Raw genomic sequence first — 15,528 nt, forward strand, 5'->3', positions numbered from 1 at the left:
TCCATAGCGCTTTACATACATTGACAACACTGTCCCCATTGGGGCTCACAATTTAAGTTTCCTATCAAAATGTCCTTAGAGTGTGGGAGAAAACCGGAGAACCTGGAGGAAACCCACACAATCACGGGGAGAGCATGCAAACTCCTTACAGATGGTGTCCTTGGTGGGATTTGAATCTAGGACCCCAACGTTGCAAAACTGCAGTGCTAACCACTGAGCCACTGTGCCGCCCATGTTATCAGTCAAGACTTTTTTCCCTGTGAGTAAAGACCTCTTCTTTTGTCAAGTTATGGAGTAGTGATCTCCAACCATTGTCCCAGGAGTCACATCTGACCAGAAACCCCCCCCCCCTCACCGTGTGCTCACCATAGCAGTCCTGTTTTTACCATACGTTCTGGATATTTATTACATTAATGTAGATATTTCCTAACCATCAAACAGCACCAATTTGGAGGGTGTAACAATTTCACAATGAAGGAACAGTGTTAATTACAAATTGTAATAAACCTCTCTTCCCTAAATTGTGGCACAAAATACTTGTCACAAATGTATCTATATAGTGTTACCATGTAAAGCTGTGGCTATGCTCAATGGCTAGCACTATAGAGAATGTACATTCCTTATAGAATTTGTGTAGCTTTTCAGCCAATAACACAACAGATAAAGAATACACATATCATGTCGAGTACTGGACTAAAAAGCTGCACTTGACAAGTAGACTGAGACTCCTCTTTGCTGAGGACTCGTGTGGATATTATTCTTCTCGCCATCCAGAGTTCCTTGCCTAAAGGCTGCTTTACACGCTGCGATATTGGTACAGATATCGCTAGCGTGGGTACCCGCCCCCATCTGTTGTGCGACACGGGCAAATCGCTGCCTGTGCCGCACAACATCGCCCAGACCCGTCACACTACTTACCTGTCCGGCGACGTCGCTGTGACCGGCGAACCGCTTCCTTTCCAAGGGGGCGGTTCGTTCAGCATCACAGCGACGTCACAGCTGCGTCACTGAACCGCCGCCCAATAGAAGCGGAGGGGCGGAGATGAGCGGGACGTAACATCCCACCCACCTCCTTCCTTCCGCATAGCGGCCGGGAGGCAGGTAAGGAGAGCTTCCTCGTTCCTGCGGTGTCACACGGAGCGATGTGTGCTGCCGCAGGAACGAGGAACAACCTCGTTACTGCTGCAGTAACGATTTTTGAGAATGGACCCCCCATGTCACCGATGAGCGATTTTGCACGTTTTTGCAATGATGCAAAATCGCTCATAGGTATCACACGCAACGGCATCGCTAATGCGGCCGGATGTGCGTCACCAATTCCGTGACCCCCAACGAGTTCGCATTAGCAATGTCGTAGCGTGTAAAGCCCCCTTTAGGTTTTCTCTTGTATCTGCACAATTGTATATAACAATAGATAAGTAACTTTTTTTTGTAAAGAATAAAATTGAAAATCAAGCTTGATTATAAAGGTTATAGATGATTGTCTATGGCTTAAAGGGGTTTTCTCAATAACATAGGACATGTGATACATTTACAATAGTTGCGGACCAATGATTCTGTGGATAGTTGGTAAATATTGTTCGTTGCATAATCCCTTTGCTCCGGAATAATGATCATACAATCGTTATGAACTGCACAACAATACCCTTAAAAAATAAGCGACACAGGCACCGAATCATCAAGATGTTTTGGACATTGTGTTGCATCCTTGGGTTAGTTGCTGGCCGGTGAAGTATGTTGAGGAAAAAGCTGTCAAAAAGACCCAAAATCAGAGAGCCAGGGTAAGCAGATCCAACAGCTTAGTTAGGGAAAAGTAGGGTTCAAGTCCAGGGAATTGAGGAGATATGTGATGAGGCAAAGTAATCTAACAGTCTAAGAGGAAAGTCCAGAAGGACATCCAAGGGTTAATATCAGCATTAGTGACCATGGAATAAAAACTGGGTCAGTAAAAAGACATCAAGCCTATACAAGTGAACCAGGGTAGTGTTAGCTATACAATCATTGGCAATAACAGGAGAAAGTTCAAGGATATAGATAGGCTGCCACCATCCTATTACAGGTCTACTGGAAGAACCCAATGACTATGGGCAACACTTAATGGTGTCCCCCTGCAGAGGAGCTGTAGGCACCACTGCAAACCTCCCACTACAAGTGTACCCACCAGCTGCGAAGCTGCCTGTGCCAACCTTGGGACCAGAACGGTCCCAAGCTGAAAGTGGTGGAAGCTGGGGCAGGAGTGAGGTCAGGGATGTATGTGACATTTCTGCTCAATTGCATAAAGAGTTGTATTTCTAGAGCATGGGTCAGGAACCTTATTGGCTGAGAGAGCCATGGATGCCATATATTTTAAAGTATAATTCCCTGAGAGCCATACTCCCCAGGGAGTGGGGGAGCAGCTCAGAAAGTTCCAGGAGGCAGGGTAGGTGATGCTGTGTGTACGGAGGAGGGGGTGTCACGACTCAAGAGGGTCAGTGTGCGGAGGGTTGGTGATACTGCTGTGGGCTTGTGGGGTGTCACGGCAGCATGCGTCATTGATCTGCCGACGGGCTGCTTTGAATCTCCCAGTTTACGAGATGAACTTTAAGAAAATGGCAGCAGAGTCCTAGCTGCGCATGCGCCGCATCCACGGCCATTTTCTTGAAGTTGATCTTGTCAACTGCGGGAGATTTGAAGCAGCCCGCATTCTTCCGGCAGTGCTCGCTGCCGCAACACCTTATGAGCCCAAAGTACTGCTGACCATGTGCCACCCACTGCCGCCCCAGTAAGCCATATGCGGTTTGTAAGACGCACCACCATTTTTGCCCTAGTTTTGGGGGGGAAAAAGTGTGTCTTACAAACTGGAAAATATCGTGTTTTTCTTTTTATTAAAGATTTGTCTGGAAGCCAGATGCAGCCATCAGAAGAGCCACATCTGCCTCGTGAGCCATAGGTTCCTGACCCCTGAACTAGAGGAAGGTGGTAAGGATTACTAAATTGTAGAAGAAAAACAAAAAGAGTTTGGCCACCAATTGAGGATTGTTTTATAGATTATTCTAAGGTCAAGTTCAAATGCATGTATTTTCAACCTGAGTGTAGTCCGTCAAAAATTGACACAACATGGACAGCACTAGGACCATTGTTATTCTACTAGGTTTTTCAGATGAACAGTTTTTGTTTTTTTTTCAACAGCACGCACTAGTTTCTTCTGAATGATGGATGAAAGTTTATCTATTAAAATGTATGGGTGCACAAAAATAATGGACCCCCCACGAATCAACTGTATAGCATCCAATTTTTATGGAAAAATTGCAATTTTTTTTTTCAAACAAGAAACTGTATTTGATCTTGCTAATTTTAACAACTGCTGATGTATAAAAACAGATGCCATACAGATTGCATACAGATGACAAAGTGAAATATCAATTTTTTTTCTGGAAAAAAACAGGATGATTTTTTTTTATATGCTCATGCGATCTGAGTCTAAGAGTACAGTTACACTGCAGATTACAGTATTTTTCAGTGTATAAGACGTACCTAGGTTTTAGAGGAAAATAGGTAAAAAAAAAAAAGTTATAAGAATAGTGCACTGATATAGGAAGGATCTGCTGCTGACCCTATAAAATGGGGAAATGTCCCCCATCCTGGAGCCCTTACTGGTATAAACAGTTGTGCTCAAAAGTGTACATACCTTGGCAGATTTTTTTTGTTTTCTTGGCCTTTTTTCAGAGAGTATGAATGAGAACATAAAATCTTTTTTTCCACTCATGGTCAGTGGTTGGGTGATACGATTTATTGTCAAACTACTGTGTTTTCACTTTTTAAATCATAATGACAACCAAAAATATTCAAATGACCCTGATCAAAAGTTCATATACCCTGGAGATTTTGGCCTGATATCATGCACAGACGTTGACACAAATGGGTTTGAATGGCTAATAAAGGTAACATCCTCATCTGTGACCTGTTTGCTTGTAATTAGTGTGTGCATAAAAGCTGAGTGAGTTTTTGGGATCCAGATAGACTCTTGCATCTTTCATCCAGTCACTGACGTTTTTAGATTGTGAGTAATGGGGAAAGCAAAAGAATTGTCAAGGGATCTACGGGAAAAGATAGTTGAACTGTATAAAACAGGAAAGGGATACAAAAAGATATCCAAGGAATTAATAATGCCCATCAGCGGTGTTCAAACGGTGATTAACAAATGGATAATTAGGGGCCCTGTTAAAACCAAACCACAATCAGGTAGACCAAGAAAATTTTGGCCATAACTGCCAGGAAAATTGTTCTGGATGCAAAGAAAAACCCACAAATAACATCATATGAAATACATGTGGCTGTTTCAAGATGCACAATAAGGAGGCACTTGAAAAAAAAAAATGGGCTGCATGGTCGAGTCGCCAGAAAAAAAGGCATTGCTGTGCAAATGACACAAAGAATCTCGCCTACAATACGCCAAAAACAGCACAGAGACAAGCCTCCAAACTTCTGGAGCAAGGTAATTTGGAGTGATAAGACCAAAATCGAACTTTTTGGCCACAACCATAAACGTTACATTTGGAGAAGTGTCAACAAGGCCTATAATGAAAGGAACACCATTCCTACTGTAAAGCATGGAGGTGGATCGCTGATGATGTGGGGATGTATGAGCAGCTACAAAGGCAAAGGAAACTTGGTCCAAGTTGAAGGAAAGGTGAATGCAGCATGTGATCAGCATATACTGGAAGAAAATTTAAACGCATCAGCCTGGAAGCTGCACATGGGACATACTTGGACATTCCAACATGATAATCCAAAACACAAGGCCAAGTCGACCTGTTAGTGGCTACAGCAGAACAAAGTGAAGGTTCTGGAGTGGACGTCTCAGTCTCCTGACCTCAGCATCATTGAGCCACTCTTGGGAGAACTCAAGCATGCAGTTCATGCAAGAAAGCCCAGGAATTTATAGTAACTGAGGCTTTCTACCAAGAAGAATGAGCAGCTTTACCAACTGAGAAAATAAAGAGCCTCATCCACAACTACCACAAAAGACTTCAAGCTGTCATTGATGTTAGAAGGGGCAATACACAGTATTAAGAGCTGGGGTATATGAACTTTTGATCAAGGTCATTTGGATGCTTTTGGTTGTCATTATGATTTAAAAACAGAAAACACAGTAGTTTGACAATAAATGACTTCACCCAACCACTAACCATGAGTGGAAAAAAAGTTTATGTGTTATCATTCATATTCTCTGAAAAAAAGGCCAAGAAAGCAAAAAAATCTGCCGGGGTATGTAACCTTTTGAGCACAACTGTATGTGGTTCATCCCGGTGTGTAGGTCACCCATCCTGGCATATATATGGCCCAACCGGGTGTATATGTCATCCATACTGGTATATATGTTTCCTATACTGGTATACATGTCCTCGTTGTTTATGTGTTTCCCATCCAGGACCCCTCCTTGGTATATATGTCCTCCATCCTGGAATATATGTTGCCCACCTTGGTATGTGTCCCCTTTCCCGGTATTATATATTTTTTTATTTATTATATATACATACATACATACATACATACAAGAGGGGCTGCTGATAAGTCTTTGGCTTTGTGATCTTTTTTGTTTCTATGGTAACGAATGTTACATCGCATAAAAGCCTTGTGTGTCTAATATATTTTTTCAAAATTTTGTGTTTGTTGCTTATGGCAACATTGTTCTCCGCACACGAGAAAACAAAACGGTGGAGTCTAATGCGATATTCACAACAACTGAGAGGAAAAGAGTGATAAAATTCTTGTATCTGCACGGAAAGTCCATGAAGGATATTCATGGTGATATGTCACAGACATTGGGGGATCAATGTCCTTCATATTCCACAGTTAAAAACTGGGTTGCCAAATTTAAAACGGGCCACTTCAGCACCAATGATGAGGAACGTCCTGGACGACCGAGAGTGGTTGTTCTTCTCAAGATAGTCAATGCTGTGCACAACCTCATACTGGAGAATCGACGAATTTCAGCTAAAGCAATAGCAGACATCATGGGGACTTCCCGTGAACGTGTTTGTGTCATTATCCATGAACATTTGGACATCAGGAAGCTATCTGCAAAGTAGGTCCCCAAATGTTTGACAACAGTACAGAGAAGCATGCGAATGAAAACTTCCCGGTCCATTTGTCAGCATTTCTGGAATGATCAGAACTTCCTGGATCAACTAGTCACTATGGATGAGACGTGGATATATTTGTATGACTCTGAAAATAAGGAGCAGTCAAAAGAGTGGAGGCACAGTGGTATGAATGCAAGGTATTACATTGAACTTTTGGACCAATTAAAGGCAGCTCTGAAGGCCAAAAGGTGCGGGAAGCGGTCCAAAGGAATCTTGTTCCTGCAAAACAACACCTCCACTCACACTACACAAGAGACCAGGGCAAAACTGGCAGCGCTGGGCTTCCAGCTGGTGACCACCCACCTTATTCACCAGATCTAGCTCCCTCTGACTATCATCTGTTTCCAAACCTGAAGAAACACCTCAAGGGTACCAAATTTCATACCATTTCTGATGCTATGGCTGCTGTGGATGCTTGGTTTAAGATACAACCAAAATCCTTCTTTTTGCTAGTCTTACAGAACTTGCAATACTGGTGTAAGAAGTGAGATGACATCAGTGGAGAGTATGTGGAGTAAATGTAAAGTTTAATCATCCTATCTCGTTTCTTTCCTGGTACAGCCAAAGAATTATGAGAAGCCCCTCATAATTTCACATCCTGGCATACAGTATACGCTCCACATCCTTGTATATATCACCCATCATGGGCCCATTCTGATATATATCTCTTTTGTTATGTTTCAAACATGAAAGAAAAAAAACAAAAAACAATTCTACTTATCTTCCCTCCACTCCCCAGGTGTAGAGGGAAGACAAGACATCCTCTTCTGATACTGGCAACTGACTTCAGCGTGTAAGTGACGGGCAGCACATGAGGTCATTGCCATATGACCCCAGTCACAGGCGCCGAATGCAGGGACAGGGTTGCGGCTGCGGGAAGCCGGTGGTGGCAGGAGCAGTGAATATTCATTTATCCATTAAAGGGAAATTAATATTCACTGCTCCCCATGATCCTACCCACATCTCGGCGCTGGCGTCAGTGATAGTAAATGACTGAAGATTTTTACTAATCACGGACCTCGGTGCCAAGGGGTGAGCGGGAATATGGGCGTGGGGAGCAGTGAGTATTAATTTCCCTTTAATGGATAAATTAATATTCACTGCTCCTGCTTCCTTTGATCCCGCTCCGTTACCACTGCCAGCGAGCTAGGAACATTCATACCATAGAATGCACCAACCATTTTCCTCCCAAGTTTGGAGGGAAAAAAAAAAATATATCTTATTGTCCAAAAAATATGGTATTACTAAGAATGCCAATTTCCCCATAATCACCTAGTGTACACGCAAAACACACTTTCATTGGCTGAAGTAATTTACAAGATCCTGATTACACAGGACACTGCGCTGCCAAGAACAATAACAATCTATGTGCACAGAACAACCTCTTAGGCCACGTGCAAATGTCGGTTTTAGGTGAGTTTGTCACCTCTGTATTTGTACCCAGAGCCAGAAGTGGAAAAATCAGAGAAAACAAATAGAAACACGGGCACCACTGCTGCATTTTTTTTACCCACTCATGGCTTTGTCTTACAAATACTGAAGTAAAAAAACTCACCAAATACTCAATATGCGCACGTGGCCTTACCGATCATTCTACATGCGTTATAAGTGTGGTTGGCCTGTCTAAACCACTGATCGGCAGACATGTAGCTGATCGGTGGCTGTTTAATGGTAACCATTGGTTTGTGTAAACGTACTCTAATCTTTGCTCTTAAACTCCTAAAATGTTTATCATATAGGATACTATAATGTTGGAAAAAATATCTAAAAAAGCAAGAAACACCAATTATATAATGTAAACTAGATGTGATGCTAGGTACGGGGAAGTACCAAGCACACTACAAAAGGGAAGGGAAACCCTGTGTCTAATGAAAGGGGGAGATGGTGACCCCTAACTGAACCTACGGCTGGTTCCTGGGGTTCCTCTCCACCATAGATACAGTCATATGAAAAAGTTTGGGCACCCCTATTAATGTTAACCTTTTTTCTTTATAACAATTTGGGTTTTTGCAACAGCTATTTCAGTTTCATATATCTAATAACTGATGGACTGAGTAATATTTCCGGATTGAAATGAGGTTTATTGTACTAACAGAAAATGTGCAATCCGCATTTAAACAAAATTTGACCCGTGCAAAAGTATGGGCACCTCAACATAAAAGTGACATTAATATTTTGTAGATCCTCCTTTTGAAAAAATAGCAGCCTCTAGTTGCTTCCTGTAGCTTTTAATGAGTTCCTAGATCCTGGATAAACGTATATTTGACCATTCCTGTTTACAAAACAATTCCAGTTCAGTTAAGCTTGATGGTCGCCAAGCATGGACAGCCGCTTCAAATCATCCCACAGATTTTCAATCAATCATATTCAGGTCTGGGGACTGGGATGGCCATTCCAGAACATTGTAATCTGTCGCCAAGACCGTGAATGCCGAACAGTGTGTTGTCTGCCGGGTGCTCGGGTTCGGCATATTGCAGATCTGATAGACAGATTGCTGGGTGGGGCTGGGGAAAACCCAGCGGTCATGGTGCACATTGGTACTAATGACAAAGTTAGAGGCAGGTGGAAGATCCTTAAAAATGATTACAGGGAACTAGGATAGAAGCTGAAGTCCAGGACTTCCAAAGGTGGTGTTTTCAGAAATACTACCGGTGCCACGAGCATCACTAGAAAGGCAGCGGGAGCTTAGGGAGATAAATACGTGGCTTAGAAATTGGTGCAGGAAGGAAGGGTTTGGGTTCATGGAGAACTGTGCCGACTTCTCAGTCGGCTACAGGCTCTACGGTAGGGACGGGCTGCACCTTAATGGGGAAGGTGCAGCTGTGCTGGGGGAGAAAATGGTCAGACGGATGGAGGAGCTTTTAAACTAGGATCTGGGGGGAGGGAAGGAGGGTAGTGGAGCAAAAAAGGGGATAGAGCAGATAGAGACAGTGAGACAGTAGGGGTCAATGAAGGATTAGGGGGGATGGGACATGCAAGGAAAGTAGGGAGGCTAGGAGTAATAAAAGGTGTTAATAGGATTAAATGTCTACTGGCAAATGCAAGAAGTCTTGCAAACAAAATGAATGAACTGGAGACTCATGTCAACCATGGATTACGATGTGGTGGGCATTACGGAAACCTGGCTGGATGAAAGCCGTGACTGGGTGACAAACATACAGGGTTATAGTACATTTAGGAGGGACAGGAAAGACAAAAAAGGTGGTGGGGTGTGTATATTTATCAAATCTAACCTAAAACTGGTGTTGAATGATGACATTGGGGGGAACTGCAACAATGTAGAGTCAGTATGGGTAAATGTACATGGGGAGGGGAATAATGGAAAAATGCTAATTGGAGTTTGCTATAAGCCTCCTAACATACCTGAACAAATAGAGGGTGAAATGCTGGAACAAATTGAAAAGACAGCTAATAATAATAATAATAATAATAATAATAATCGGGTTCTTATTATGGGGGATTTCAACTATCCAGACATTCAGTGGGACATAGAATCTCCTGGTTGTGCTAAAAGCTGAAAATTCTTATCTACTATTTAAGACCATTTCCTCTCTCAGATGGTAGATGAACTGACCAGGGGAGATAATCTGCTAGATCTGGTCCTGTCAAATAGATCGGATACAATTTCAGATCTACAGGTCCGGGAGCACTTGGGCACCAGCGATCATAATATGGTAAGCTTCAACGTAATATTCAATAGAACATTTCAAAGGGTAAATGCTAAAACCTGGAATTTTAGGAAAGCTGATTTCAACAAATTAAGGGAAGAGCTTAAATGTGTAGATTGGGACAAAGTCATGGTAACTGGGGATACTGAACATAAATGGGGAAAGTTTAAGGATATACTGCTAGAGTCCTGTAAAAAACGTATACCCTCTGGTAATAAAATGTCCCGGAATAAAAACAAACCATTATGGATAAATAAGACTGTACACAGTATAATAAAACAAAAACAAAGGGTGTTTAAAATCTTAAAGGTTGAGAATACAGAAATAGCATTTCAGGAGTATAAAGACATCAATAGGAAATGCAAAAAAAAAAAAAAAAAATCAAACAAGGAAAACTAGCTACTGAAACAAAAATCGTCAATGACATTAAAATAAATCCCAAAATATTTTATAAATACATTAATTCCAAAAGGAAAACAAAGGATAGTATTGGCCCCTTAAAATATAAGTTAGTTATGGAGGACAAACAAAAGACTGAGATATTAAATAGGCATTTCTCATCTGTGTTCACCAAGGAACTGACTGTACCAGGGATCATTTAACAAGTGAAAAATCAACGTTCATCACCCAATATAATTAATTTAACACAAGAAGAAGTACGCCTACGTCTGAGTAAATTAAACATTGACAAATCCCCAGGGCCAGATGGCATTCATCCACAAATATTGTGGGAATTGAGCTCCGTAATTGACAGACCGCTGTATTTCATCTTTTTAGACTCGCTTGTAACAGGGTTGGTGCCTCAGGATTGGAGGATTGCTGATGTGGTACCGATATTTAAGAAAGGTAAGAGGGTAGATCCAGGCAACTACTGTCCAGTAAGCCTGACATCAGTAGTATGCAAAGTTTTTGAGGGCATTTTAAGGGATGACATGCAAAAATATGTTGCAGAAAATAATATAATAACTGACAGACAGCATGGATTCATGAAAGATAAGTCGTGTCTAACCAACCTGTTGGGGTTCTAAGAGGGGGTAAGTGCAAACCTGGATATTGGTAATGCAGCTGATGTGATTTATTTGGACTTTGCAAAGGCATTTGATACTGTACCACATAATAGTCTTACACTAAAGCTCCAGAAGCAAGGACTGGGGGAAACTATATGTAACTGGGTAAGGAATTGGCTAAAAGATAGGAAACAAAAGAGTAGTCATAAATGGTACATTCTCTAAATGGGCTATAGTCAGCAGTGGGGTGCCGCAGGGATCTGTGCTAGGACCAATTTTAATCTCGTTATTAATGACCTTGTGGATGGGATTGATAGTAAACTGTCAGTCATTGCTGATGACACCAAACTATGTAGGATATTAAAAACTGACCTTGATAGTACAATATTACAAAAAGATCTGGATAAGATGTCAGAATGGGCAGATACTTGGCAAATGAGATTTAATGTTGATATATGTAAAGTAATGCACCTAGGACGGAGTAATCCTATAACTGCGTATACATTATATGGAAGTAAACTCGGGACTACAGAACAGGAGAACGACTTTGGTATTCTTTTTACAAATAAGCTGAGCAGCAGCACTCAATGTCAAGCAGCTGCTGCTAAAGCAAACAAGATTCTAGGGTGTATAAAAAGAGAGATAAGATCCCGTGATCCCAACGTATTGTTACCCCTCTATAAATCACTTGTAAGGCCACATCTGGAATATGGGATCCAGTTTTGGGCTCCACATTTTAAAATGGACATTCAGAAGTTAGAGTCAGTTCAAGGCGGGCAACTAGACTACTACAAGGAATGGAAGACCTCCCATATGATGAGAGGTTGAAAAAGTTAGATATGTTTAGCTTAGAAAAAAGACGTCTCAGAGGAGATCTTATTTATATGTATAAATACATGTGTGGTCAATATAAAGGACTGGCACATGACTTATTTCTTCCAAAGACAATACTAATGACCAGGGGGCACTCACTGCGAGTGGAAGAAGAGCGATTCCGACAGCTAAATAGGAAGGGGTTCTTTACAGTTAGAGCAGTCAGACTGTGGAATGCCCTACCACAAGAGGTAGTAATGGCAGATACTATAACAGCTTTTAAAAAAGGGCTGGATGATTTCCTCAGTACACACAACATTGTTGGTTATAAATGACTAAGTGACCAAATGTAGAACTGGTGGAGGAAGGTTGAACTAGATGGACCTAGGTCTTTTTTCAACCTTAGTAACATTGTAATTGTTCCTCTGCATGAATGCCTGTGTAGATTTGGAGCGGTGTTTGGGATCATTGTCTTGCTGAAATATCCATCCCCTGCATAACTTCAACTTCGTCACTGATTCTTGCACATTATTGTCAAGAATCTGCTGATACTGAGTTGAATCCATGCGACCCTCAACTTTAACAAGATTCCCGGGGCCGGCATTGGCCACACAGCCCCAAAGCATGATAGAACCTCCAGCAAATTTTACTGTGGGTAGCAAGTGCTTTTCTTGGAATGCCGTGTTTTTTTGCCTCCATGCATTACGCCTTTTTGTATGACCAAACAACTCAATCTTTGTTTCATCAGACAACAGGACCTTCTTCCAAAATGTAACTGGCTTGTCCAAATGTGCTTTTGCATACCTCAGGCGTCTGTTTGTGGCGTGCTTGCAGAAACGGCTTCTTTCGCATCACTCTCCCATACAGCTTCTCCTTGTGCAACGTGCACTGTATTGTTGACCGATGCATACTGACACCATCTGCAGCAAGATGATGCTGCCGGTCTTTGGAGGTGGTCTGCGGATTGTCCTTGACTGTTCTCACCATTCTTCTTCTCTGCCTTTCTGATATTTTTCTTGGCCTGCCACTTCTGGGCTTAACAAGAACTGTACCTGTGTTCTTCCATTTCCTTACTATGTTCCTCACAGTGGAAACTGACAGTTTAAATCTCTGAGACTACTTTTTGTATCCTTCCCCTGAACAACTATGTTGAATAATCTTTGTTTTCAGATCATTTGAGAGTTGTTTTGAGGAGCCCATGATGCCACTCTTCATAGGAGATTCAAATAGGAGAACAACTTGCAAGTGGCCACCTTAAATACCTTTTCTCATGATTGGATACACCTGCCTATGAAGTTCAAAGCTCAATGAGGTTACAAAACCAATTTAGTGCTTTATTAAGTCATTAAAAAGTAGTTAGGAGTGTTCAAAGCAAGAAATTGATAAGGGTGCCCATACTTTTGCACCGGTCAAATTTTGTTTAAATGCGGATTGCACATTTTTTGTTAGTAATATTTCTGGATTGAAATGAGGTTTATTGTACTGAGTCCATCAGTTATTAGATATATGAAACTGAAATAGCTGTTGCAAAAACCTAAATTGTTATAAAGAAAAAAGGTTAACATTAATAGGGGTGCCCAAACTTTTTCATATGACTGTAGGTACTGCACCTATGTGCCGAGCCGGATCCCTGATCCTAGGTATCCCTAGTGCTGAGCCCTAAATAGGGAATGAATGGGATGAGCTCTTAGTCAACCCCACTAAACACTATAGATGACACAAGGAGGGGACACAGGGGAAAAGCATGAATTATCCACAGATGACTCAGGTAGAAGTTCAGCAGAGCTATCAGCAATGATACCACACAGGAATACAAACCACCTGCTTGCAACCAAGGCTTGAAAGAACTGGGGAAAAAAAATCACCAGGAAGGATGGGGATATTTAAGCACCAAGATAACGCTGATGATCAACAGCTTGGTGGAAGGCGAGCTCCTCCTCGGTCTACAGAGGAGCGAGATGAATCCTGCAGTAAAGCTACCTATACCAATGACTACTGATAGCAGGAACAGTGGAAAGTCAGAGAGCATTCTACTCAGCAAAACGCTGTACCCTTCTACGGCCAGAAACGACATGACTGTCTGTCACCCGTGACACTAGATGAACACAGTTTTGGATGATCAAAGGTTGAAGAGCTCTTTGTGACAAGATTGGGTTAAGAAGGGGATTTAAGATCTGATGGGGGAAATTACGTAACAGTTCTGCTCAACTTTTAGTGACATTTGATCTGTTTCAGTCTTGATGTTCACATCTGGCACAATTAAGGCCTAAAATAGCTCTTAGCTTTCTACAGGGGACCCCCACCTATGATGTCCATATGCCCCTGTAGGGCATTTTGATAAGTATTACTCTGACAAAGAAGCCTTTCAATAGACAAATTAATCTATAAGAGAAATGTTAGACCCCAAGGGAGAGTGGAAGGCACGGAGAAGATCCCGCAGACATGAGGTGAACATGCAAACTCTGTGGAGATAGCAACCATATGTTCAAAGAATATTTTGGTGGTTAAGTTATTCTTTTAGCAGTAGAGATGTTATATGGATTTTATGACAAATTTTATGACAACATAAAATTACATATGAGAATATTTTAGATGACGGCATCTGTGAAGTCAAATGGTTTTAAGAAAGTAGACATGGCCAAAAGTAAAACATTACTAAATTAATGGAGAAATAAATGAAAAATTATGTTTCTTTGGTCACGGAAAATGAAGCTAGTCTGGCATAGAGAACAGTTCATTTGTCAGCAGACATTCAGATAAACCCTTGTCAAATGCCCATCTAGGACCGACGCCAAGAACCAGAACCGCGATGAAAGTGAGAAGCAAAACTCGATAAAGATTTATTAATTCAACATGGATGGAAATTTATTTTTGGATCAGAATGAAACCAGCATCAACTGTACCATCCGGGAAAGATCAGACACGACAGGTCATTTACACTGCGGATTTCATTATAAATCTCAGACATCATTTTGTTATTCTGGTACAGGATTGCCATTGAAGTCACCCAGGTAAAGCGAGCAATATTGAGCAGGCAGTGAATCTGAAAATATGCAGTACGGAGAGATATCTGTGCAGATTTTTACAGGCTATCTTAACATGCTGCAGATTTGGTGAAGACATTTTCTGCATGAAATCTGCACTTTCTGGCAGAAAACTGCACCTAAAAACGTATGCGTTTTGGTGTGTTTTTGTGCAATTTGTTGTTTGTTTGTTTTTTGTTATAGACGTCAATGAGCGGAAGAGCTGGAAAATGCATCCAAAAACACCAACATTTGACATGCTGCAGATTAATTTCTGCACCAAATCTGCAAGGAAAAAATAAGCAACGTGCGCACAGGGCTTCAGAATTCTCATAGACTTTGCTGGTATCAAGATAGACATGCAGATTTCGGCCAAATTTGGTGCAGATTGTGGCCAGATCTGCAAGTCTATTCTTATGCCAGCAAAATCAAAGTGAATTCTGAAGTGCTGTGCGCACATTGCTTATTTTGATGCAGAAAATAATCTGCAGCATGTCAATTGTTGGTGCGTTTTTTTCTGCATTTTGTAGCCCTTACACGCATTGACTTCTATATAGAAAAGCTTCCATGCTTTGCAAAAAACTCTGCAGAAATTTCTGCCCCAATCTGCATCTATCTCCTGGCACAAAAAAAGCACCAAAAATGCAATGCGCTTTTGGCGTGGTTTTTTCACGTGTTTTTTTCAATGAGTCTTTCATGCATTTTGGGGTGGAAAAACATTGCAAGAATTGACATGCTGCAGATAAAACTTCAGAATTCTCATTTGCTTAACTGGCAAAAGTATTTGTGACAAAACTGCACTAGAAAAAAAAAAACAAACAAACAAAACACATAAAAACCGCATCGTGTGCACAGGGCCTTAGATTATAACTAGTGATGGGCAAACCTATCA

The 15,528-nt window shown here is 41.4% G+C and overlaps 1 protein-coding gene across 1 annotated transcript in view; it reads right to left on the bottom strand.

The window, feature by feature from the left end:
* PIR (pirin) overlaps nt 1-15,528 on the bottom strand; it is an 85,392-nt gene that overhangs the window by 13,499 nt on the left and 56,365 nt on the right. The gene's annotated exons all lie outside the window — the stretch shown is intronic.

The sequence above is a fragment of the Anomaloglossus baeobatrachus genome, chromosome 2 (assembly GCF_048569485.1).
Source record: "Anomaloglossus baeobatrachus isolate aAnoBae1 chromosome 2, aAnoBae1.hap1, whole genome shotgun sequence".
Taxonomy (NCBI): Eukaryota; Metazoa; Chordata; class Amphibia; order Anura; family Aromobatidae; genus Anomaloglossus; species Anomaloglossus baeobatrachus.